Below are 24,707 nucleotides of genomic sequence, written 5' to 3'. Positions count from 1 at the left end.
CCGAAGCGTCGCTGCTCCCTTCCCAGCGGTTCCGCCGTCGCCACCGGAAATGATGTCCTCACCGGAACCGGAAGCGCCGCCATCTTGGGTTGGACCCCCATGCGGGATCTCTTCCTCGATGACGACATCCGGAAGCTCCGCCGTCGTCTCCACCGGAAGTGGTATCTCCTCCGCACGTGCGTCTTGGGCCTGGCACGGCCTTGGTTCCGCTACACCGTCTACCGGAGCAAGGTAAGTGAGTGGCTTTCTCTTACCATTCCACAGGGGTGTAGGCGTCTCTCGCCCGTCGCCACCATGTCCTGAGGCGGAGGGACTCCGTCTCTCGGCTCGCCGATCTGCGGGGGACGCCCTGCTTTCCAGGCTGCTACTCACACTACGGGGTGTCGTCCTCCCCGGTTCTGTCCTGGGCCTCGATTTCACCTCCGCTAGCTCGCGGAGATCCTCATCCGAGTATTCTGCCTTCCCCGACTTAGGGGTCACCGATCGGGGCGATAGTCTTTTCTCAGTGCGGTCGGGGAGTGACCCGACCGTCTCGGTTGCTGCTGACCCAGCCAATTTAATCGACTCCAGTCCCCTTTCTCCGGGACTTGCACGATTGATCCAAAGTGCACCAGGGGACTCGGCGGAGTGCCTAGCCGTATCCCCCGGGGGGTCAGTAGATTGGATCGGAATGAACGTCGGCATTGGCCATAAGTATAGTGTCCCGCATTGTGGGCAGCGTGCCGCCGTATTAACAATGCCTCCGGGCAGCCCGCATTGTAGGCAGAGCCCGACCACCGTCTCGGTGTTAGCCACCCTGACTACCAGTACCCCGCCGGGTACCGAGTAGGGCTGGGTGGATACCATAGTTCCCACAGTGGAGGAGCAGGCCATTCTTTTGGTAGGGACCACTTTCAGTATGGGTCTCTCCAGGTCAGTGGTTCCTCGCAACTGACCGGTAGAAGCTTCTGGGCCAGCCACTTCCTGCTTCGGCTCCTCCTTCCGCTGGCATAGCTGGAACCCGCCCCCAGGGGTTGCAATTATGGGCGGATCCCACAGGGGAATAGCATGCCCCTTAATTAAGGCCACGCCTTTCTCAGTCCTGGTGGGCGCGGTCTGCGTTTTCGCGCCAATTTCCTCATCAGAGTGGGATTCTTGGGCCGCGGCTAGTTCCCGCCTTCTCCTGGCAGCTGCTTTCCGCGCAAAATATCCCTCCTTTTTGCACGTTACCTCCGCGGCCGGAACTACTTCTTGTAGTGGCGCCATCTGGATATCAGTCCCTGGGCCCAGTGGGTGCATTCCCACAGGCCATAGTTGAAAGTCACTCCCCCTGGTGGAAATCAGGGGAGGGTCCCATAGACTAAGCAGTTGACTCAGCACAGGGGCCGAGTGAGTCACTGTCCATGAAGGTGCAGCCATAGCTTTCGCGCCATGCCCCCTATCAGGGCGGGGCTCTGCTGTTCGCGCCATTCCCGGCCAGCTTTTTGCAAGTTCTGTATCAGCCATTTTCTCTGCGACTGGCCCATGCGGTCTCCCTAGCAAGCGGGAACCGCCATTTTGGTTGGCTTTTAAGCCCGAAATGTCAGTTTGTTTGCTCTCCTCGCGGGGTTCCCCCCCAGTAATCACAATGTCTTCACACTCTTCAAGGGTGGCCCCTCGGTGTCCCAGACAGGACAAAAACGGGGCATCCACAGCCTTCGCTCCACTCCAGAGCAGATTAATTAAAGACAGCTCAGCGACAGTTTGCTCTTCAGTGGGGCGCATGCCACGGGTGCCTTCCCATCAGCCTCTGGTCGCCATTTTGGGCTCTCCGCACCACGCGGATCCTCCATTCCTTGGGTTGTCACACTCTCGTACCAATTATCGTACATGGGGCTCCGCTCTGCGGGGCAGCCACCACACCAGTACAATAAAGATTGCTCAGATGCACCACCACATGTGTACCTGATCTAGGCTGGACTCATGTTGCACTACCTCAGGCTAGGCTCACTCTCTCAGTGTCTGCTGTAACTCCTTCCTCCCAGTCTGTGCTCCCTATGGTAAGTGTCTGGAATGGGCTAGAGTACTCTGGCTCTGCCATGCAGTACTTGGGGCGTCTACCTCTCTTGGTTAGCCTAGCGCAGACCCTCTCCAGGATTCCTGACCACGTTAACAGGCTATCCCTTCTGGCGTCCTACCAACTAGCGTCCTACCTCAAAGCGACTCGGTCAGCTATAGCCCGGCTCCAAACCCCTCACTCCTTTCAGGCCCCTAGGTCGTCCCTGCGAACTGACAATACCCTGTCAACCCCCTGACCACCCCTAGGTCCGTCCCTACGCAGCACAGAGTGGCAGCAGACTCTCTCCCTGTTTCCCAGTGTGCCTAGCTAGAGCCTGTCCTGATGACAGATCTGATCTCAGCAGCTCGCCTCTGAATGTAACGGGTTTTGTGACCCGGCCTGACCCACCCAATCTCACATTGGCCCCTGTGGTCTAACAGGTCCCCATTACAGTGTGATAGTGTCTGGTGGTGCACCTGTTGGCAACAGGACTCCTGAGTCTCCCGCATGATGGTGTGTGGGGAGGACCCGTCCAGACAGGCAGCTGAGGTAGTGTGCTGAGTCCTACCTAGTTCCAGTGCAGCGCCTCCACCTCATCAGGGTCCCTTCGGTCACTTGGGGATGGTCCTGGCGAGGAACTCCTCTGTGGTGCTCCTCTCTGTACATTCACTCCACACATGTACACGAGAGGGTTTGTGATTAAGAGCATCTTTATTGATTGAGGTGGGCTAACTGCCCCTCGCAGTAGTTTCTCTAGCCACTCATTGTTCCTCAGTGCTTCCCTTTGAAAGGTGTAATTCTCCTTTAATAGGGATTCCCTATCCCAGCCGAGATGTCTTTACCCTGTGCCAGGTCCCTGGACACAGTCTTCCTGTTCAGCTACTATAACATAACTCTTGCAGAACTCAGGACTCAGATAGAACTCTGGTAGAACTCCCCAGAACCACGCAGAACTAACTTTTAGACACAGTGCTGTGCCTTATGTACACTCTGGAACTGACACACCTCTGACATCACTAACCATGGAATCAGAGCATGTGACCACTCCCATCCATACACAGGGCACCCCACCAGGTTGTGAGGGCAAACCTCCATAATTACTGCTGGCATGCCCACAACTTACCAGGCCTTACTGTCAGCAGGAGAGATGACTGTAGCCATTTTACATGACCGCTACATATATATATGATACAATTGACAGAATTTGATTTTATATATATATATATATATATAGCGAATAAGCAAGAACAATAGGCACTCCGTCGGGAAAATCAAGATGGTGGGTGCAAATCCTATATAGAATAAATAGGCAATACGATACCATGTTTGAGACGAATATCAAGAGGCAGCACTCCAAAAGGTAGTCAAAATTTATTGTATTATCAAGACATCATATCCAACGATTCGGTCCTACATGCGGAACCTTTCTCAAGGTGATGTGAATATAGAGTGCAGCAGAACACATATAAATACCCTTAAAACCCATGACAAACAGGTGTAACTAATAAAAAACAATACCTGGTATGATAATGCAGCATAATGATGGTTTCTAACATGTATCTTAACCACCCAGCGTTGCCTGGAACGCAGGGGTATGCCCGTGTGGTTGCTTCAGTTTTATGGTTACATTGGCTATGTTATCAGTGCTTTATGTTAATTTATTGTTGCCACACCACCTCATCATTAATGTTCACTATTTACTATTTTTTGCACTGTTTTGCACCATTATTGTGGGTATTCATTTGTAGAGATTTTTATGGTATGCATTTATTTTGATGGCTCCCATTTATCATGCCCATTCTTTGATATGCTCAATTACTGCAGTCAGTTCAAACATATGCATTTTTACCATGTTGGCAACATAAGCCACATTAACCAGCTATTGCTTAGCCTTTTAAAGCTTAATTGCCATTTGGTTGCTATTCTGCACATCTCCTGTTTACCATGCTTTAGCGCATTTTACATGGTGTCTTTGGCAACCAGACTATCTATTAGCAACTTGCAATGTTACATCGCTATATACATGTACAGATGAGACAACGAGTATTCTAAGGCTTGCCTTAAACTAGCCCGTTACATGCTGGGTACATGCTGGGTGTAACCTGGCTAGTTTAAGGCAAGTTTAAGGCATTTCTGCATTGACTAATGACACATCGGATTAACACAGCAGTGTGAATGGGACTGCCAGGGACCCCCGCTGTTAATCTGATGGGACATTAGTCAATGCAGAAATGATTAAACTTGCCTTAAGCACGACCCAGCATGTACCCAGCATGTACCTGGGTCTTTTTGGCGATTTGCACTGGTTTGTGTTAGAATAACCATCGGCACTACAATACAGAACATCAACAAGGTTGCGATGCCATACTCTATAGTCTAAATAAATTTGAAGCTATGGGTCCCAGACAGATTTTGTTATAGATGGGATTAAATTTATTCTCAATCATAAGGTGTTCTGGTTTTGGGGAGATTTTTTCCTCCAAACAAGAGGAACCGCGATGGGTACCAGGTTCGCCCTCAGCTACGTTAATCTTTTCCTAGGATGGTGGGAGGATCAGACCATCTGTTCCCACTGTAGCTGTAGCGCGAACCTGGTACTATACAATCGCTACAATACATTGACAACATTATTATTATCTGGAAAGGTGACCAAGATACCTTACAGTCCTTTATTGAGGAGATCAATCAGAATGGTTTTAATTTAAAATTTACTCATACACAGTGAAATACCTATATCTCTCTTGAATTAAAGGGTCATTTAGTTTAACACTTTGGCCAGGGTGCTAGCAGTGCAGCCAGGATCAGCATCCAGAAAAGGGGGGTAGGAAAACACAAAATGGATGTGTCTCCTAAAAGAATTCACTATACTGCACTCCAGATTAATTTAAAATTTAACTTTTAATATATTTTACATAAAACATATGTTACCAAAACGTTGTGTATTGTGCATTAAAAATAAATTAAATTGACAGTACCTAGTGTCTGTGTCAGTGAATGTGTGTTGGAGTGGTGTCAAACAACAATTAGTAGTAGAGACTTCAGGACACAGAACGCTACTTAGTCAGGGTATGAACCCCTCTGGGGCACCTATGAGATCAGGTACACTTGTAATTGTAAATAAATAAACGTACAAACTCAGTGACTAAGATGTGTCGTGAAAATACAGCAGTCCTGCTTGGACTTGTAAACCACAGAGCACTTAAGGATGTTAGTTATAAATGTATTACCATCCAATATATATAGAAGTGCTACTGATAGTATAGTGATGGAGGGTAAATGATTCACAGCATAGTGAAGCAAATGTTCACAGCTTATTGATCATTGAATCATTCTACAGCACACTCCAAATAGTCATATCATATAAAGAGCAGGATTGCTTGCGCACTGAGTGTTAGTGGAGTACCCAATTCAGATCTACATAGATAAAGCCAGGAGACTACAGAGCACTACATAAAAGCAGCTCCAAGTAGGAGACTGACAACATGGCGCGTCCAACGCGCGTTTCCCTCCAGCAAAGGAGCTTCCTCAGGGACAAATTGGCTTGGGGGAGGAAGAATGAACCCTTATATACCCAAACAATACCTTAATTACAGATTGAACAGTTTACACCTGTTGCACATGCGCAGTTGGTCCGTTGTCAAACTAAACCCCTCAAAATACAAAAATGCTTAATAAACCTTCTGGGTAGGTTCCCACATATACAGCAACAAAAGTGCTGAGTTGGTGTATAAAAACGAGTGTTTTTAGGGCTTATATAACAGTCTGGCATAAATCGGCGAAATCTGAGTCCAATGCGCATGCGCGCGGACTCAGGAAATCCAACAGACCAGAATGAAACACACTGCGCATGCGTGTAGAATGGCACTTAGAGTAGAAATGGCCAAATCAAAGTTAGTGCTATGCGCATGCGTGAATACTTGTAAATTCTAGCCCGATATACATATGACTGCACATGCGTGGAGGTTCCAGAAATCCCTCATTTAGAGGCGCATGTGCAGGGGACTCAGGCAACAGTACTGCCATAGTCCAGGCATGATGCGCATGCGTTCGGACTCCGACATTTCTGGCTAACTGCCATCTATAGTTGCGCGCAGTGCGCATGCGTCGGGACTTAGAAAGTTTTTCACAAAATAAAAATTGTTCATATCGCGCATGCGTCGGGACTTAGAAAATTTACCACAAAATAAAAATTGTTCATATCGCGCATGCGTGGGCACTTAGAAATATTTAGCCTTATTAACAAAAAGTGTAATTTTATTTGTTCAAACAATCTGTACATGCCCTAGATGTTGGTAAATGGGCAGGGTATTATAAAATATATGACTGATAATAGTCAATTCATAGTGGGTAGGGGTCTATGGTACCTTATGTAACTATTTTATGCAGAGTATAATTGCAAAGATTAAGTTATATAAACTCCCCCATAGTGATATACTGCACAATGTGTCAGGCTTGAAGGTAGTGGTAAAATTAATAAAGAAAAAAAAAAAAAAAAAAAAAACAACTTATGTGTATGCATATAGAAATTTTGCATAGAATTTTAATTGTATAATTATCATGCTATACACGTATGCCATACATAACGACTAAGCCCAAAAATGGGTTTAGAACTTCGGTAATATAGTCAATAATTGGGGTAAATAAATAAATATCTTTCAATATCAAATGCTGGAAAACAGCCTAGTGGACATGGAAAATAATCTGGCTGCTCATATATAAAATGTATATAACACATGAATAAACCATTTAAACTTTGTTTGAGGTGGGAAGGGAGCGAGTCAATCAGGAACACCTCATGTGAATAAAAAACATAAAAAACATTAATGGTGCAGTATGTTGATGCAGTGTGGGCTAGATGCAAGTCTTGGCTCTTAAGGATTTCCTACTTACAAACAGGAATAAAAAGTAGAGCTTTGGTCTGACTCAGTCAGGAGGTATATATGTAGTTGGTGTTCCTTTTAAGTATATATTGGTACATTTGTATGGAAAGAGGATTATTTATTGGCTACCATCGATGTTAGTTCTTTATATACATCCATTGCTCATCATTTAGGACTCCAAGCCATTGAACAGTTCCTCAGAAATGATCCAGAATTACATGATTTACAAATTCAATTTCTTCTGGATGGCATCACATTTATTTTAGTAAAGAACTTCTTTTTATTTTACAAGGTATTCTATGTTCAGAAATGTGGCACCGCCATGGGGACGAGGTTTGCCCCCAGCTACGCAAATCTCTTTATGGGATTCTGGGAGGACCAAACCATCTGGCCCGGGGGCGAGCTGGGGGGAACCTTGTCTTATGGCGGCGCTACATTGATGACATCATTTTAATTTGGCAAGGAGATCGACAAAATTTGGAGCAATTTATTTTAAACCTGAATCAAAATAATTTTAATCTTAAATTTACACATACAATAAGCGATTCGTCTATAGAGTATCTTGATTTAAACATTTATATAGAAGAAGGAGCAATAAAAACTAAAACACATTTTAAAAATGTCGATTGCAACAATTTTATTTTAAGATCCAGTTGCCACCATAATCAATGGATGGACGGAGTTCCCTATAGTCAATATAGGAGACTTCGTAGAAATTGCACCGAGGAAAACATTTTTAATGACCAGTGTAAAATTTTAGAGAAACGCTTTGTAGAAAAGAATTATAGCCAAGAGACTTTAGATATGGCACTAACAAAGGCTAAGAATCTACAAAGAAAGGAATTGTTTGAACCTAAGAAAAAGTCTTCAACTTCAAACAAAAGTGTTTATGATACAGCTTTCTTAACTACTTTTAATAAAGAATCAAAAAAGATAGGGAAAATTTTGCGTAAGCACTGGCATGTTTTAAAATCAGATACAGTTTTAAGTGAAATTTTACCAGAAAATCCTAAAATTATTTTTAAAAAGGCACAGAATATTAAAAATTTAATAGCACCAAGCGCTTTAAGAAGTTCCAAAGGGGACAACCAGGGCTGGCTTAAAAACTTGACAGGCTTTTATGGATGTGTATCATGTAAGGCCTGCCAACATAAGATGAAAGAAAAAACAAGTTTTATAAACAACAAGAGCAAAGAATCTTTTAAAATTAAACAATATATGAACTGTTATACAGACTTTGTGATATATGTCCTCCAATGTCCCTGCGGGCTACAATACGTGGGAAAAACATCCAGACCAATACGTACCCGCATTATTGAACACTTGAGCAATATAAGAAGGGGCATTTTAACGCATAGTGTCTCAAAACACTATGCCAAATACCATCAATCAAATCCAGATAGCCTCAGATTTATCGCTATTGAAAATGTAAAACAACACTGGAGGGGACGCAGTAGAGAGGTGGATCTCAGCAAGAGAGAGATGTACTGGATTCACAAACTTAACACATTGATTCCAAATGGTTTGAATTCAGATTTTGAGATTTTACCTTTCTTACATACCTAATGGCTATGCGTCTTTTACGTTTTTAACTTTTTTTATGCTCCTCTTTATGTCTTTTTATTTTAATTTGTGCCTCTTTTATCATAGTATTAGATATATTTTTATTCATATATTTTTAAAATCAAGTATTTAACCGCTTATTAAATATGTGTAATTGGTGATCCATAATTTATATAAATTAATATAATAGATTTTTTTTTTTTTTGGCCAACCTAGATCACTGTTTTAATGCTCCAAAAGTTTTGCCTATTCTAACCCCACCAACATTTGAACCATTATGGTCTAGACAGATTGTTTTAATTAATTTATACCATGCAAATGAAATTACTGATGCACCTTTTTCTTTGTCTTTTCTCTCTCCAATACTCATGATGTTATAAGTGTTTCTTTATTTGGATTATTTCTGTAACAACACCTTTTATGAAGGTTTTTATTGATATTTTTATTTTTAGCTTTATATTTGAATGTTATTAAAATTTATAATATGTTAATTTATACTATGTCATACATTTATATTTTATTTGTTTTGAACCCCAGTTTTATTGTGCCTATGTATAGGCGAATCTGTGGTTTTAATCAAGTGCTATTTGGCTTAATTTGATTGACAATGTGAAGCTAATCAAGCGATCCCATATAAATATATGGCACTAACAAGAGACGTCATAATGCTCCTGACGAAGCTGTGTGCGACAGCGAAACGCGTAGAGCAAATATACTAGCTGCAGCTGCCTCCAAGAGAAGACGCCGGACGCTAGAACTCCCCTGCAAACTCTCCTCCAGCGCGTCGCCATCCATCTCCACCGGATGCGGTCACCCGCGAGACGGAAGTGACGTCAGACGCCACCGCCGGCGACACGCCTGGAAACAGAGGGGAATCGGGAGAGAACACCGCCGCAGATACAAGCATTAGATTGCTAAAGATACCTTTATATGTACAAGCCATTTGTACTTAGTGTGAGTACAACTCTTACCCCTTCATTTATATAAATCCATTGTTTTCGCAACCTGCACTATTGGGCTTTTCTGTGTTATTTTATATTGCATATACCACATGTAGATTTGAGTGCCAACATCTCTGGAACAGTCTCTCTGCATAAGAACAGAATGGGACCAATATATACTTAAAAGGAACACCAACTACATATATACCTCCTGACTGAGTCAGACCAAAGCTCTACTTTTTATTCCTGTTTGTAAGTAGGAAATCCTTAAGAGCCAAGACTTGCATCTAGCCCACACTGCATCAACATACTGCACCATTATTGTTTTTTATGTTTTTTATTCACATGAGGTGTTCCTGATTGGATCGCTCCCTTCCCACCCCAAACAAAGACTGCATCTGTGGGAAATCTTAGCAAATTTCCTGGAAAGGTTGAGAAGTATCCGGTTGGGTAACATTTTATGTATATCTGTATTTGAATTTGTATATTACTGTTTATATCAAAGGAAATTGTGGCGCCTATGCAAATCATTTAAGTACATTGTAAACCATTTAAACAACAGGAAAATACGGGCTAGATAATAGAGTCTAAACAAAGGAACCTACGTGATCAAATGAAGGGTGTAAATGTAAACCCCTCATTGAGTCCATTGGGGCTCCTTGTTTTTAATTTAAAAATCCATTCTGCTTCAATCCGAAGCAGGGATTGGTCAATGTTACCCCCTCTCATGGGACATTTTTGCTGGTAAATGCCCATGAATTTGATGGCATTGGTATCGCCATTGTGATATTGTGTCACATGTCTGGCAACAGATGTTTCAGCAGAATGTTTAATGGAATTAATATGTTCCAAAACACGTCTGCGTAGTTGTCTGGTTGTTTTTCCAACGTATCTCTTACCACATACACACGTGATAAGATAGATAACGTTGGGAGTCCGACAATTGATGAAGCTGTCCACAGAAAAATTTGATGTATTGTCACAATTGGCGAATACTTTGCCCACATCTATGTGTCTGCATGCTTTGCACCCTTGACAGCGGTACATGCCATTGACAGGGCTCAACCAAGTTGTAGTTCTAGAGCGTTGGAAATGGCTGTTCACTAATGAGTCCCTTAGGTTTTTGGACCGCCTGCTGGTAATCATGGGTCTAGGGCCTATAACCTGTGCCAAATCATCATCGGCCTGTAAGAGATGCCAATGTCTGGTAAATATCTTTTTAATTGCCCACCAACGTTTGTTAAAGGTGCCAATGACTCTGATTGTACTATCCTTAGATATTGTCTTATTTCTAGACAAGAGAGAGGCCCTATCGCTATGCAATGCCCGATGGTAAGCTTTATTCAATGTTTTAATGTGATAGCCATGGTTGAGGAATCTAGACGAAGTTCTTTAGATTGTATTATAAATTCTTCAGTCGTAGAGCAGTTCCTCCGAAGTCGGAGATACTGACCAATGGGGATGCCACTTATGAGGCTTCTAGGATGCTGGCTCTGCGCTAGTAACAGACTGTTAGTCGCAGTGCTTTTCCTATAGACCTTTGTCTGGATGTTACGACATCAGAATATAAATTAGAACTGTTAGACATTCTATAGAATGCTCTTGACACCGATATGATCAGCCGAAGTGAGTTTGACTTTATGTACCCCAGGTCACCCACGGTGGCGACATTCTATACCTTACCTAAGGTACATAAAAGATTACGGTCCCCTCCAGGTCGCCCAATAGTCTCGGGCAATAACTGTCTGTCCGAGGGCAGCAGTATCTACTTAGACAAGGTTCTAAGGGATTTCGTCATTAGTCTCCCATCGTATGTTCAGGATACGAAAGACACACTAAAGAGACTAGATGGGATAGATGTCACATCAGAGACCATTCTTGTGAGTCTAGATGTAGAATCACTATACACTTCCATTGTTCACAAGAATGGTCTCAATGCTGTCCAATACTTTCTGTCGACCAGGGACCGTAGATTTAACAGACACAACTCTTTCGTTCTTGATCTACTGAATTATGTTCTAACACATAATTATTTTATTTTTGATGGGCTTTATTACCACCAGACCCAGGGTACCGCTATGGGCACTGCTTGTGCCCCTACGTATGCCAATTTATACCTGGGCTGGTGGGAGTGTATCCACGTTTTCAGTGAGGATTTCTCTATGTACACTGACCACATCTCTATGTGGATCAGGTACATAGATGACATTCTGCTCCTATGGGAAGGTTCCACTCAATTACTCCATGAGTTTGTGGAGAAATTAAATACAAATACTCTGAATTTGAGGCTCACGACAGTGCTAAGTACCACCTCAATAACATTCTTAGATTTGAACATATACATTGATGGTGAACGTAACATCTAGACAAAGGTCTATAGGAAAAGCACTGCGACTAACAGTCTGTTACTAGCGCAGAGCCAGCATCCTAGAAGCCTCATAAGTGGCATCCCCATTGGTCAGTATCTCCGACTTCAGAGGAACTGCTCTACGACTGAAGAATTTATAATACAATCTAAAGAACTTCGGTCTAGATTCCTCAACCGTGGCTATCACATTAAAACATTGAATAAAGCTTACCATCGGGCATTGCATAGCGATAGGGCCTCTCTCTTGTCTAGAAATAAGACAATATCTAAGGATAGTACAATCAGAGTCATTGGCACCTTTAACAAACGTTGGTGGGAAATTAAAAAGATATTTACCAGACATTGGCATCTCTTACAGGCCGATGATGATTTGGCACAGGTTATAGGCCCTAGACCCATGATTACCAGCAGGCGGTCCAAAAACCTACGGGACTCATTAGTGAACAGCCATTTCCAACGCTCTAGAACTACAACTTGGTTGAGCCCTGTCAATGGCATGTACCGCTGTCAAGGGTGCAAAGCATGCAGACACATAGATGTGGGCAAAGTATTCGCCAATTGTGACAATACATCAAATTTTTCTGTGGACAGCTTCATCAATTGTCGGACTCCCAACGTTATCTATCTTATCACGTGTGTATGTGGTAAGAGATACGTTGGAAAAACAACCAGACAACTACGCAGACGTGTTTTGGAACATATTAATTCCATTAAACATTCTGCTGAAACATCTGTTGCCAGACATGTGACACAATATCACAATGGCGATACCAATGCCATCAAATTCATGGGCATTTACCAGCTAAAATGTCCCATGAGAGGGGGTAACATTGACCAATCCCTGCTTCGGATTGAAGCAGAATGGATTTTTAAATTAAAAACAAGGAGCCCCAATGGACTCAATGAGGGGTTTACATTTACACCCTTCATTTGATCACGTAGGTTCCTTTGTTTAGACTCTATTATCTAGCCCATGTTTTCCTGTTGTTTAAATGGTTTATTCATGTGTTATATACATTTTATATATGAGCAGCCAAATTATTTTCCATGTCCACTAGGCTGTTTTCCAGCATTTGATATTGAAAGATATTTATTTATTTACCCCAATTATTGACTATATTACCGAAGTTCTAAACCCATTTTTGGGCTTAGTCGTTATGTATGGCATACGTGTATAGCATGATAATTATACAATTAAAATTCTATGCAAAATTTCTATATGCATACACATAAGTTGTTTTTTTTTTTTTTTTTTTTTCTTTATTAATTTTACCACTACCTTCAAGCCTGACACATTGTGCAGTATATCACTATGGGGGAGTATATATAACTTAATCTTTGCCATTATACTCTGCATAAAATAGTTACATAAGGTACCATAGACCCCTACCCACTATGAATTGACTATTATCAGTCATATATTTTATAATACCCTGCCCATTTGCCAACATCTAGGGCATGTACAGATTGTTTGAACAAATAAAATTACACTTTTTGTTAATAAGGCTAAATATTTCTAAGTGCCCACGCATGCGCGATATGAACAATTTTTATTTTGTGGTAAATTTTCTAAGTCCCGACGCATGCGCGATATGAACAATTTTTATTTTGTGAAAAACTTTCTAAGTCCCGACGCATGCGCACTGCGCGCAACTATAGATGGCAGTTAGCCAGAAATGTCGGAGTCCGAACGCATGCGCATCATGCCTGGACTATGGCAGTACTGTTGCCTGAGTCCCCTGCACATGCGCCTCTAAATGAGGGATTTCGGGAACCTCCACGCATGTGCAGTCATATGTATATCGGGCTAGAATTTACAAGTATTCACGCATGCGCATAGCACTAACTTTGATTTGGCCATTTCTACTCTAAGTGCCATTCTACACGCATGCGCAGTGTGTTTCATTCTGGTCTGTTGGATTTCCTGAGTCCGCGCGCATGCGCATTGGACTCAGATTTCGCCGATTTATGCCAGACTGTTATATAAGCCCTAAAAACACTCGTTTTTATACACCAACTCAGCACTTTTGTTGCTGTATATGTGGGAACCTACCCAGAAGGTTTATTAAGAATTTTTGTATTTTGAGGGGTTTAGTTTGACAACGGACCAACTGCGCATGTGCAACAGGTGTAAACTGTTCAATCTGTAATTAAGGTATTGTTTGGGTATATAAGGGTTCATTCTTCCTCCCCCAAGCCAATTTGTCCCTGAGGAAGCTCCTTTGCTGGAGGGAAACGCGCGTTGGACGCGCCATGTTGTCAGTCTCCTACTTGGAGCTGCTTTTATGTAGTGCTCTGTAGTCTCCTGGCTTTATCTATGTAGATCTGAATTGGGTACTCCACTAACACTCAGTGCGCAAGCAATCCTGCTCTTTATATGATATGACTATTTGGAGTGTGCTGTAGAATGATTCAATGATCAATATGCTGTGAACATTTGCTTCACTATGCTGGGAATCATTTACCCTCCATCACTATACTATCAGTAGCACTTCTATATATATTGGATGGTAATACATTTATAACTAACATCCTTAAGTGCTCTGTGGTTCACAAGTCCAAGCAGGACTGCTGTATTTTCACGACACATCTTAGTCACTGAGTTTGTACGTTTATTTATTTACAATTACAAGTGTACATGATCTCATAGGTGCCCCAGAGGGGTTCATACCCTGACTAAGTAGCGTTCTGTGTCCTGAAGTCTCTACTACTAATTGTTGTTTGACACCACTCCAACACACATTCACTGACACAGACACTAGGTACTGTCAATTTAATTTATTTTTAATGCACAATACACTACGTTTTGGTAACATATGTTTTATGTAAAATATATTAAAAGTTAAATTTTAAATTAAGTAGGAGTGCAGTATAGTGAATTCTTTTAGGAGACACATCCATTTTGTGTTTTCCTTCCCCCCTTTTCTGATTCACTTTTCAGTTCACAGTTTGCACCCACTTTTTTGGATTACCATTTATTCACTCATTATTAGCTTCAATTGGTGTGGTTTTGTGATCACTGCCTAACCCTAGTGTTTCTTTTAGGATCAGCATCCAGCAACAAAAATACAGTAAATAGAACAAAAATCCAAAGAATCCGCAGCACTCGCTGTTTAGTATCAATAGTAAAAAGTTTAATTTATATCACTAGCATCAGGGGTACAAACAAGACAGAATGGAGCGACGTTTCGGACCTTCTGGACCTTTCTCAAGCTCCTATACCAGTGCACTTCACATTGGGTATATATATATATATATATATATATATATATATATATATATATATATATATATATATATATATATATATACAGTGGTTGACAAATCACCAAAAAATCTACTCGCCACACAAAAAAATCTACTCGCCACCTAGTACCAAACGTGTGCTGCTTGGGCCAATATTTACTCGCCCGGGGGTTAAATCCACTCGCCCGGGGCGAGCAAATGTATAGGTTTGTCGAACACTGTATATATATATATATATATATATATATATATATATATATATATATATATATATATATATATATATATATATATATACCACTGTCATTAAGGTTATGGTGGGTAAAAAAAGTGACAAAAACCCTCCACAGCAAAGCATAAAGCAACTGTAAATATTACTGTATGTTCATTTGCATGTCTTAGACAGGTCTGCAACCCTGTCTTTCCCCATTGTCACCCAGCATACAGCACTTCCACTGCAGCAAGGGATTCTGGGAAATGACATGCAAATGAGCACTCAGTGCCACCTTTTGTCTCAAGCACGTATTACACAAGCCAATCCTCAAGCCAATGCATGCTGTTTTAAACACAGCTTTTAAACAGAGGCTGGGATGAGATGCAAAGCCATTAGACCTACTCACATACATGTTTCAACCTTGATGGGTATCATCAGTGTGAGGCTGGTCTTAATGGCTAGCAGGTTTGAGACTAGACTAGGTAATCACCACTGTCATTAAGGTTATGGTGGGTAAAAAAAGTGACAAAAACCCTCCTTGCTGCAGTGAAAGTGCTGTATGCTGGGTGACAATGGGGAAAGACAGGGTTGCAGACCTGTCTAAGACATGCAAATGAACATACAGTAATATTTACAGTTGCTTTATGCTTTGCTGTGGAGGGTTTTTGTCACTTTTTTTACCCACCATAACCTTAATGACAGTGGTGATTACCTAGTCTAGTCTCAAACCTGCTAGCCATTAAGACCAGCCTCACACTGATGATACCCATCAAGGTTGAAACATGTATGTGAGTAGGTCTAATGGCTTTGCATCTCATCCCAGCCTCTGTTTAAAAGCTGTGTTTAAAACAGCATGCATTGGCTTGAGGATTGGCTTGTGTAATACGAGCTTGAGACAAAAGGTGGCACTGAGTGCTCATTTGCATGTCATTTCCCAGAATCCCTTGCTGCAGTGGAAGTGCTGTATGCTGGGTGACAATGGGGAAAGACAGGGTTGCAGACCTGTCTAAGACATGCAAATGAACATACAGTAATATTTACAGTTGCTATATATATATATATATATATATATAATATATATATTATATATATTCAACTAGCCATGAGTTTTGACTGCTCTGGGGTTCTGTAGAAATTCAATTAGCAATGGCTTGACAATAATTTAGTTTGATAGTTCACTATATATTATTATATATATATATATATATATATAGTGAACTATCAAACTAAATTATTGTCAAGCCATTGCTAATTGAATTTCTACAGAACCCCAGAGCAGTGAAAACTCATGGCTAGTACTCATATAGAAATGTCCATCAACACCTGCTGTGCAATCACCTGTACACGTGAGTGCACTGCAATCAAGGCCGGTTCTAAAACTGTCAAATAACATACATACACCAATATATCTTAGTGATCCTCTAATAAGCATAACCTCCTAGTACCAGCTATGTCCCTTTATCTCTGCACTAGCGCAATCATGCACAGCACCTTTGGAATCAGTGTCCGCTTGTTTACTTTGTTCGCGCATGGGCAGTATATCAAGATCAGGTGTACACCTTGATAAAGGGCACACGGCCCGAAACGCGTAGGTGTGTTACCTGCTGCTGCTGTGGGGGGCTATGTCTGATCATTTATGGATTAAAGTGTTTTTTATGCTACCGTGAGCAACCTCCTTCTTCCTAGGCAGTGCACTGCCTTTTTCACCTGTTCATGCTGCTTTAACCTGGTGGATTGCACGCCACTGAATACTGCTTGGGGACCGCACCTTTGGACTTTGGAAGCTAACAGTGAGTCATGCCTGTGGGTTTCCATGCCCTTATCTTTTACTGTATGGGACATTCTATGTACTTTATATTTGTGCTCAGGAGCACTAGGTACTAGTCCCCTATCCCTATTAAGGAATTCATATTACATACAGTGTTTATTGGAGTAGTCCTAATGCTGATTCCTTATACTGTACTCTAAAGGGACTTGTTCATGTCTGAAGCACTGGTTTCCAATATAAGTATATCAAGAACCCCTGTCTCCATCAACTGTACTGTATACCGCTATACACATGTGCAAAAGATCACCAGACATGTTTCCGCTTGTTTATTTTGTTCGCGCATGCGCAGTATAACAATATGTCACGCTCCCTGTCTCATTTGTTACCATCAACAGTATACCACTATACACATGCGCAGAAGATCACCAGACATGTGTTACAATCTAGACATACAGTATGGTTGTATGGTGCTCAAGCACAGGGACCCATAATCTAGCAATAACAGGAGAGAAGGAGTACTGGGAATGAATGAATGTACCAAACCTGAAAAAGGGGCTCCAGTTGCCCTGAAGGCAGGGGTAGATGCACGGAGACACACCCCCTATACCTCATTGGGCTGGCCCCAGGTATGTACTCACAACTTTGTGTCACCAGACTTCCTCTCCATCAGCGTGCTGCTGCTCAGTCAGGGAGAATCCAATACAGTGTTTGTTCGTGCAGCCAAAAAAGGGTGATAGCAGGTCTGGCAAAAAAATCTTTATTAAAGGGACATAAAAACGGAAGGCTGCAACCTTCTACGCGTTTCGTGCAATCAGATGCACTTTATCAAGAAGTGAATTCAACATGGTACAAACAACACTTATATAGCGTCAGTCTGCCGATTTGCCGATTTGGCACCAACAATTTTAATCAGTGACCTCATAATTGATTACAATTAAACATCAGTCTCGCTGCGCAAGCGCTATGCAGATAGTTACTCACTGGGTGATACTCCGAGAAGCGTGCCTAACAACACCCACCATCGGTGACACGCACCTACAGGGCAATGGAAGGCCAACTCTCGCGAGATGCGGCTCAAGCAAGCAACGTCCACTCGCGCATGCGCATAACAATGCTTGAAAAAAGGGAAATAACTAGTGATAGAACACAGACTAAGTCCCGCGAGATAAGGCCAAGGGGTCCAGAATACTCGCACATGCGCACATGATGCGTTTAATAAGCCAAATAACTATTAAAGATAAGAATTAAATAAACAATTATTGATAGTTAAAATATGCCGCCAACTACCCCTAGAAGGTTAAATGTGGGCTCTTCTCATGGAAAGAGCAGATAAGAACACCCATAAATACACCATACTAGAGGAGGGGAGGACAAATAGAGTGTTGTAAATATTAACAATAAAGAAGCAGGGACTAGTCAACGTTGGTGAGCCCAATCAGACAGACAGCGCCATATATTTACAGAAACATCCACTAATTATACAATCTAATGATAAAAAGAAAAATAAATAAAAGTCAAATGAGATTTATTTATATTCTAACCTGATACCTATATTAAAAGCATTTGTGCACAACCTTCCAATGATGCAGAGGATATTTGCTAGATTGACTTAACATCCTGCAACAGAGATAAATACTCTTAGAAAAAAATTATGAGGTCACTGATTAAATTTTTTGGCGCCAAATCGGCAGACTGACGCTATATAAGTGTTGTTTGTACCATGTTGAATTCACTTCTTGATAAAGTGCATCTGATTGCATGAAACGCGTAAAAGGTTGCAGCCTCCGTTTTTATGTCCCTTTAATAAAGATTTTTTTGCCAGACCTGCTATCACCCTTTTTTGGCTGTGCGCTGCACGAACAAACACTGTATGTGTTACAATCTACACAGTGTATTAAACTTCTCTAAAAATGATATAACAAATGAACAGTGAACAGCGAACAGAGGGGGGAGGGGGGGAAAGGGGGAAAAGGAAGAATGGAGAGGAGAGATATACCAATGGCCTGAAACAGGCATGAGTGTAAGTAAGGCAGTAAATACTGCCAAAGACACAGCCAGCAGTGAACATAGTTTGAGAGGCGTACACCCCCTGCAAAAAAAGGGGGGGGGAAACATCTCAGGTGTTATCCTATAAGAACATGTAAAACATATATAGTTCTAATAGAGGAATCAATTAACAATATCCTGCAACAAAATGAACATTTGATTAAAAACCTCACATCATCCCAACAGACTCTAATAAAAATCCCTGTAATATCATTGAGCATAGAGAAACATTATCCACACGGTCCAGTCAGCTAATTGTGAGAGACCATGTTGAATCTCCATGTATAATACTCATAACATATAGAACATATCATCATAACTCACTATCAACTATTGCAAAAGAAAAATAAATCCACATCTAGAACCTTTGCAGTCATTAAAGTTCAGGATAAGGATGGACTCAGAACAGGCAAATTTCTGAAGTTGGTACCCAGTATAGTCAAGGTAATTCAAAAAGATGTATCTATATCGTAATCCGAGACAGATCCATGCCCCTACCTCGATCACTCACCCCTAAATCAGACAGGTATTGGAAAAATCCATGGCAGTCCAACTTCTAATATATGCACATTCCATAAATTCAAGGGTAATTTGCGGCAGCACTCCATGGCCCTACCAAGGTAACTCTCTTCCGCAGTATAGGGAGGATCAGCAAGGGATTTTGCCTGCATGTTCTAATATTCTGACTTTGATGGGTCTTGTGATTTTACCCACGTACTGTAGCCCACACGGGCATCAATCAAAGAGATGACAAACTCTGTTCTACATGTTACTGTATATGCTTGGAAACCTGAAATCTTTCATTAGTAACGTGAAACAAAAGAGAACTTGTCATCAGCTCTAAAATTACAGGCTTTACTTGTGGTGCAGCCGAAAAAAACTTTTATCTGAGGTAACCAATTATTGGTTACTTTTTTACATTTAGGTAATGCACTGGGTTCTAATCCATTTTTTGTGTATTTGCTCTTTTGAAAATGACCTTTGGGATGTCTGGAATTATTTCTCCTAAATAGAATCATTTTTCACAATATGCCAGTGTCTTTTAATAATATTAGTGATTTTGCCAGCCTGTCTGTTGTACCCTGTTAAAAATGCCAAAATTAAAGCCATCTTTCACTACTTTGTCTCTTTTTGTACTAACTTTTAAAATATCTTTCCTGTCTACAGTATATCCTGTGCTTTATTCAGTGCCTCCTGAATACTATCAGTATTATATTTCCTTTCCAGAAACCTATCTTGAAGAAAAGAAGATTGTTCATTAAAAACTTTTAGGTCAGTACAGTTCCTTCAAACCTTTTAAATTGGCCATAAGGAACATTCGTAATCCAACTTGGTTTGTGACAGCTTGATGGTAGTAGATAGTTGTTGCTACAGTATCAACTTGTTTAAAGAAAAGTCTAAGGGCTCTATGCACAAAGCGCCGAAAAGTTTTTTTGCGCCACAAAATGCCTTTGCTATTCAGAAAGCGCCGATAAGTGGCCAAAATCGGCATTATTTTTCCCTGATAAAAAATTATCGGCAGGCGGCTGCCGATAAGCTACTTATCGGCACCTTTCGTCACTTTTTTAAATCAGCTGTATTCTAGTAGCCCCGATCATGTTTTCGGTGCTTATCGGAGCTGATCGGCACTCTCGAAAAGCCATTTTTTCGGCAAATCGTCCCGCCAACTCTGATTGGCTCTAGTATACCATGTGACAGAGGCTTGGGGGAGAACGGATGTGACGTCATTGAAAGCCTGTCACATGGTACTAGAGCCAATCAGAGTTGGGATGTATTTCCCACGCTCTGATTGGCTACCGTACCATGTGAGGGTGGCCATCTTTCTTTTCATGACGTCATCTTAAAGGCAATTGAAGCAAAGCCATTGTGATTGGCTGTGCTTTCATTGCCTTTAAATGACGTCATCAATTTTTTTTATTCTCGGCCAAAACACATGGTTTTCACGGCCCAATCAGGGCCGTGGGAACCATGATGAAAATGTGACGTCATAGGCCCTTAAACGCCTATGTCGTCTAATTTTGAAGGCAGATGCCGAGGAGGAAGGACCTCCGGAGAAGAAAGAAGACCAGGGCATGACAAGAAGACCCCGGAAGAAAATACAAGAAAAAAGAATACAGATGAAGATGGATTACAAATAGACGACCCCTGGATTGTTGTATTTTATTATTTTATGTTTTTTTATTTTATGGTTTATTATTTTATGGATTCCTGTGCGTGGATTGGTTCGAGAGTAAGCTGTTCAACGGGAGTCAGTGAGTGGGTCAAGTAATGGTGAGTGAACTAAAGAAATGTATTTTATTTAACTTGTTAATTTTTTTAAAGGTTTTTTACATGTGTATTTTTTTATATTTTTGCTATATCATTTCTTGCCACTGTATGTACTGTATGTAAGTATGTATGTATGTCTAGATCAATATATACATACAGGGTAAGAAATTATGTTGTTTTAAAAGCTTGTTTTGCTGTGTTTAAATTCATTTTGCCTATGCTGCTATGCATAAATGTGTGTGTCATGTATTTTACAATTAGATAGATGTAATTTTTGCTATTGTATGGTGTACTTTAGGTCAGAGTGAGGCTTGCTTTTGTATATTGTATTCTTTTTGGTACTTATATTTTGTCTGAGGATAACTTGTTCTGTTCAACGACTGAATTACTTAATTGTTTAATTGTTATGGATGGAATGTATATTGTTTAGGAATTTAATTAATGAATGCTAATTGATTTATGGTTACTGGATTGGTTTAAATAGTATACTTGTTTGGATGTATTGGTATTTTGTTTGGAATATGTTATTGTTAACATTCATTTGCAGAATGTACATGGTGCATAGATTGTATGCATGATGAATCTCTCTCTCTCTCTCTCTCTCTCTCTCTCTCTCTCGTAGTGAGCACTCATGAGTCCCCAGACCCCCGTGAGAACCACTGGAGGCCCCGCAGACACCTGTGGGTCTGACCCGGGGCTCCCAGACATCTGCGGGCCTACCGTGGGGACCCAATTGTGGCCCACGGTGTGACACGGAGACCACCTGGGGGCCATGGCGCTTGGCGGGATCAACCAACAGGCCACCAGAACCTGTGTGAAAAATGTTGCTGGTACCCTGTAGGTCTGTCAGGTGACCCGTCAGCCCGCCGTGGGGCTGGGATATGAACCCTGTATGTAAAAGGATAAATCATGTATTTATGGGGGGGCACAGGGGGTGGGTAATGTATTTAATAAATAGAATGATGTTTAATGTTGGGCTGTGCATTGTTTTTATTGTGGATACTGGGGGTGGCGGGAGGGCGTATTGGCCCCAAGGGTATGTGGGTAGGCCTCCCGGCTGGGTAGTATGTGAGGGTGGTTAGGCCTCACGGGGTGGGGGGGTTAGTGTGGGAGGGTATGTAGGCCTCCCGAGAGGTGGGTGAGGGTGGGTTAACCCATTAATGACTGTAGCAGTTATTAACCGCTATGGTGATTAAGGGGTTAGGGGACATTACATTGGATGTTTTCATTCTTGTGTCTGTTTTGCAGCAGCGGAAGGGGCATGGCCAGGATGAAGATGAGGATGGCCTTCATCGTGACAGCCCGAGTTACAGGCCCCGGTTTGGGGCATCGGTTACAGTGTTGCCGCCATATTTATAGCGGGCACGGCGCGTATGGGATGCTATAAAGATGGCGGCGACACTGCCACCCGATGACACATACTGGGGCTTGTAACTCGGGAAGCAGGGGGTCCCTGGTCCACAAAGCAATGCGGTTCAGCTCAGGGGACCCCCTGCTCAATGTACAATATTATTAAAAATACTTTCATGCTGCTTCGTTACCATAGCACATAGCCGCAAAGGTAAGGAATGATTGTTTATTGATATGGGTCTTTTATTCATACTGTAGATGTGCAGAGGGCCTCCGGAGCTGAACCGCTTTGGTTTTAGGTCCGGGGACCCCCTGCTTCCCGAGATACAGTCCCCTTTAGGGGGTGCCGGTATCCCTCTGCTTTGTTTACATTCCGCGGTCACGTGATCGGGACAATAAATGCAGAGGGATACCGGCACCTCATTAAGGGGCCTGTATCTCTGGAAGCAGGGGGTCCCCCGACCTGAAACCAATGCGGTTCAGCTCCGGAGACCCCCTGCACATGTACACTATGAGCAGAAGTTGTTTTGATATTTTTTTATTTTGCCGATGTTTGCGCAGAGAGAGCGACGGGTCTCTCTCTGCTGCAAACACATATCGGCAGAAACGGCCTATCGCCAGGCTATCGGGAGCCAGGCTCTTTTATCCCCGGCTCATCAGCATTTTGCTTTCGCAGAGATTTGGCAGGGATCAGCATGGATTCGGCCCTTACTGAATACTGCGAGGGCAAATCGACAAAATCATGCCTATCGGCAACACTTGCCGAAAGCATTTTTTCGGCGCTTAGTGCATGAGGCCCTAAGTTTTTATTTGCTCGCCCTCGTTATACACAGTAAGGTCTAAAAAATCAACTTGCTCAGCACTATAATTACATGTGAATTTCAAGTTTAATTTGTTATTTATATATTCAATGAATCCATTCAGACCCTCCTAATCTCCCCTCCATATAAAGAAGATGTTGTTTATGAATCTCCGCCATTCCGTCAGCACGTGTACAGTAACAATATCATCAATCAGGGGCTTAAACGACGTCCCAAGTGGGAAAGAGCTTCACTGCTTACACCACAAGTCAAAAATCAGAGTGACAACAAAACCAGGTTCATTGGCACATACCCAATAGCCAATGGGTCCAACTTAGGAACATCCTCAACAAATGTTGGGGTATTTTACTTACAGATACGGATTTAAGACCAGTCCTTGGTGACGCAGTCAATCTGATCAGTGGGAGGTCTCCCAATTTGAGAGACAAACTTGTCAGAAGCCATTATGTCCCATCCATCTGTCCCACCTTCCTTAGCAACCATGACAGAAAAGGTTTTGCCAAATGTGGACATTGTTCCGCATGCCAATACATGGTGCCGACAACACATTTAAGAACACTTCTGGTAGTAAGGAGTTCAGGATTCTGCAGTTTTTCAAATGTAAATCCAGGGGCGTAATCTACTACCTGACCTGTCCATGCCACCTCATTTAAGTTGGCATGACAGCCAGGGAAGTTAGGGTCTGCTTACTGGAACATAGCCATAACATCAAGAATGCCCAGCGAGATCTTGGGACTAGCAAAAAGATCTCAACAGTTGTTAGACATTTTCAAGTGAAACATCATTTTGACTTGGAAAGCTTGGAAAAAGCTTTATTAAAAAAGTAATGCAGGTGGATCGTTCTCCTGGGTCCATGATGCCGGCTGGCCTCAACAACTATTTAGGCTATGCAATGTTCTTATAATCAATGGCCCAATATAATTTTTTAAGGTTTAAATTTAATTTTCTATAATATATATTTTTTGTGTGTTCTCTGCCTTTCTACTCATGTGTTAGTCATTTAGTTTGTCTATTTTACAATCAATAGAATTACATTGGTACAGAAAACTTTGGTTACTGTCTGCTATGTCTAACATTATGTTTATTTAGTTAAAGGCTTGCAATTACGAATCACATTCTGGATACAAACTCTCTCTTCCCTACAATTGGGATTAGCTACAATTGCACATGATGTGTGATACGATCTGAGGAGGAGAGTATGTATATATATATATATATATATATA

The sequence above is a fragment of the Ascaphus truei genome, chromosome 2, assembly GCF_040206685.1.
Source record: "Ascaphus truei isolate aAscTru1 chromosome 2, aAscTru1.hap1, whole genome shotgun sequence".
NCBI classification, from domain to species: domain Eukaryota; kingdom Metazoa; phylum Chordata; class Amphibia; order Anura; family Ascaphidae; genus Ascaphus; species Ascaphus truei.
This window is presented reverse-complemented; position numbering follows the sequence as displayed.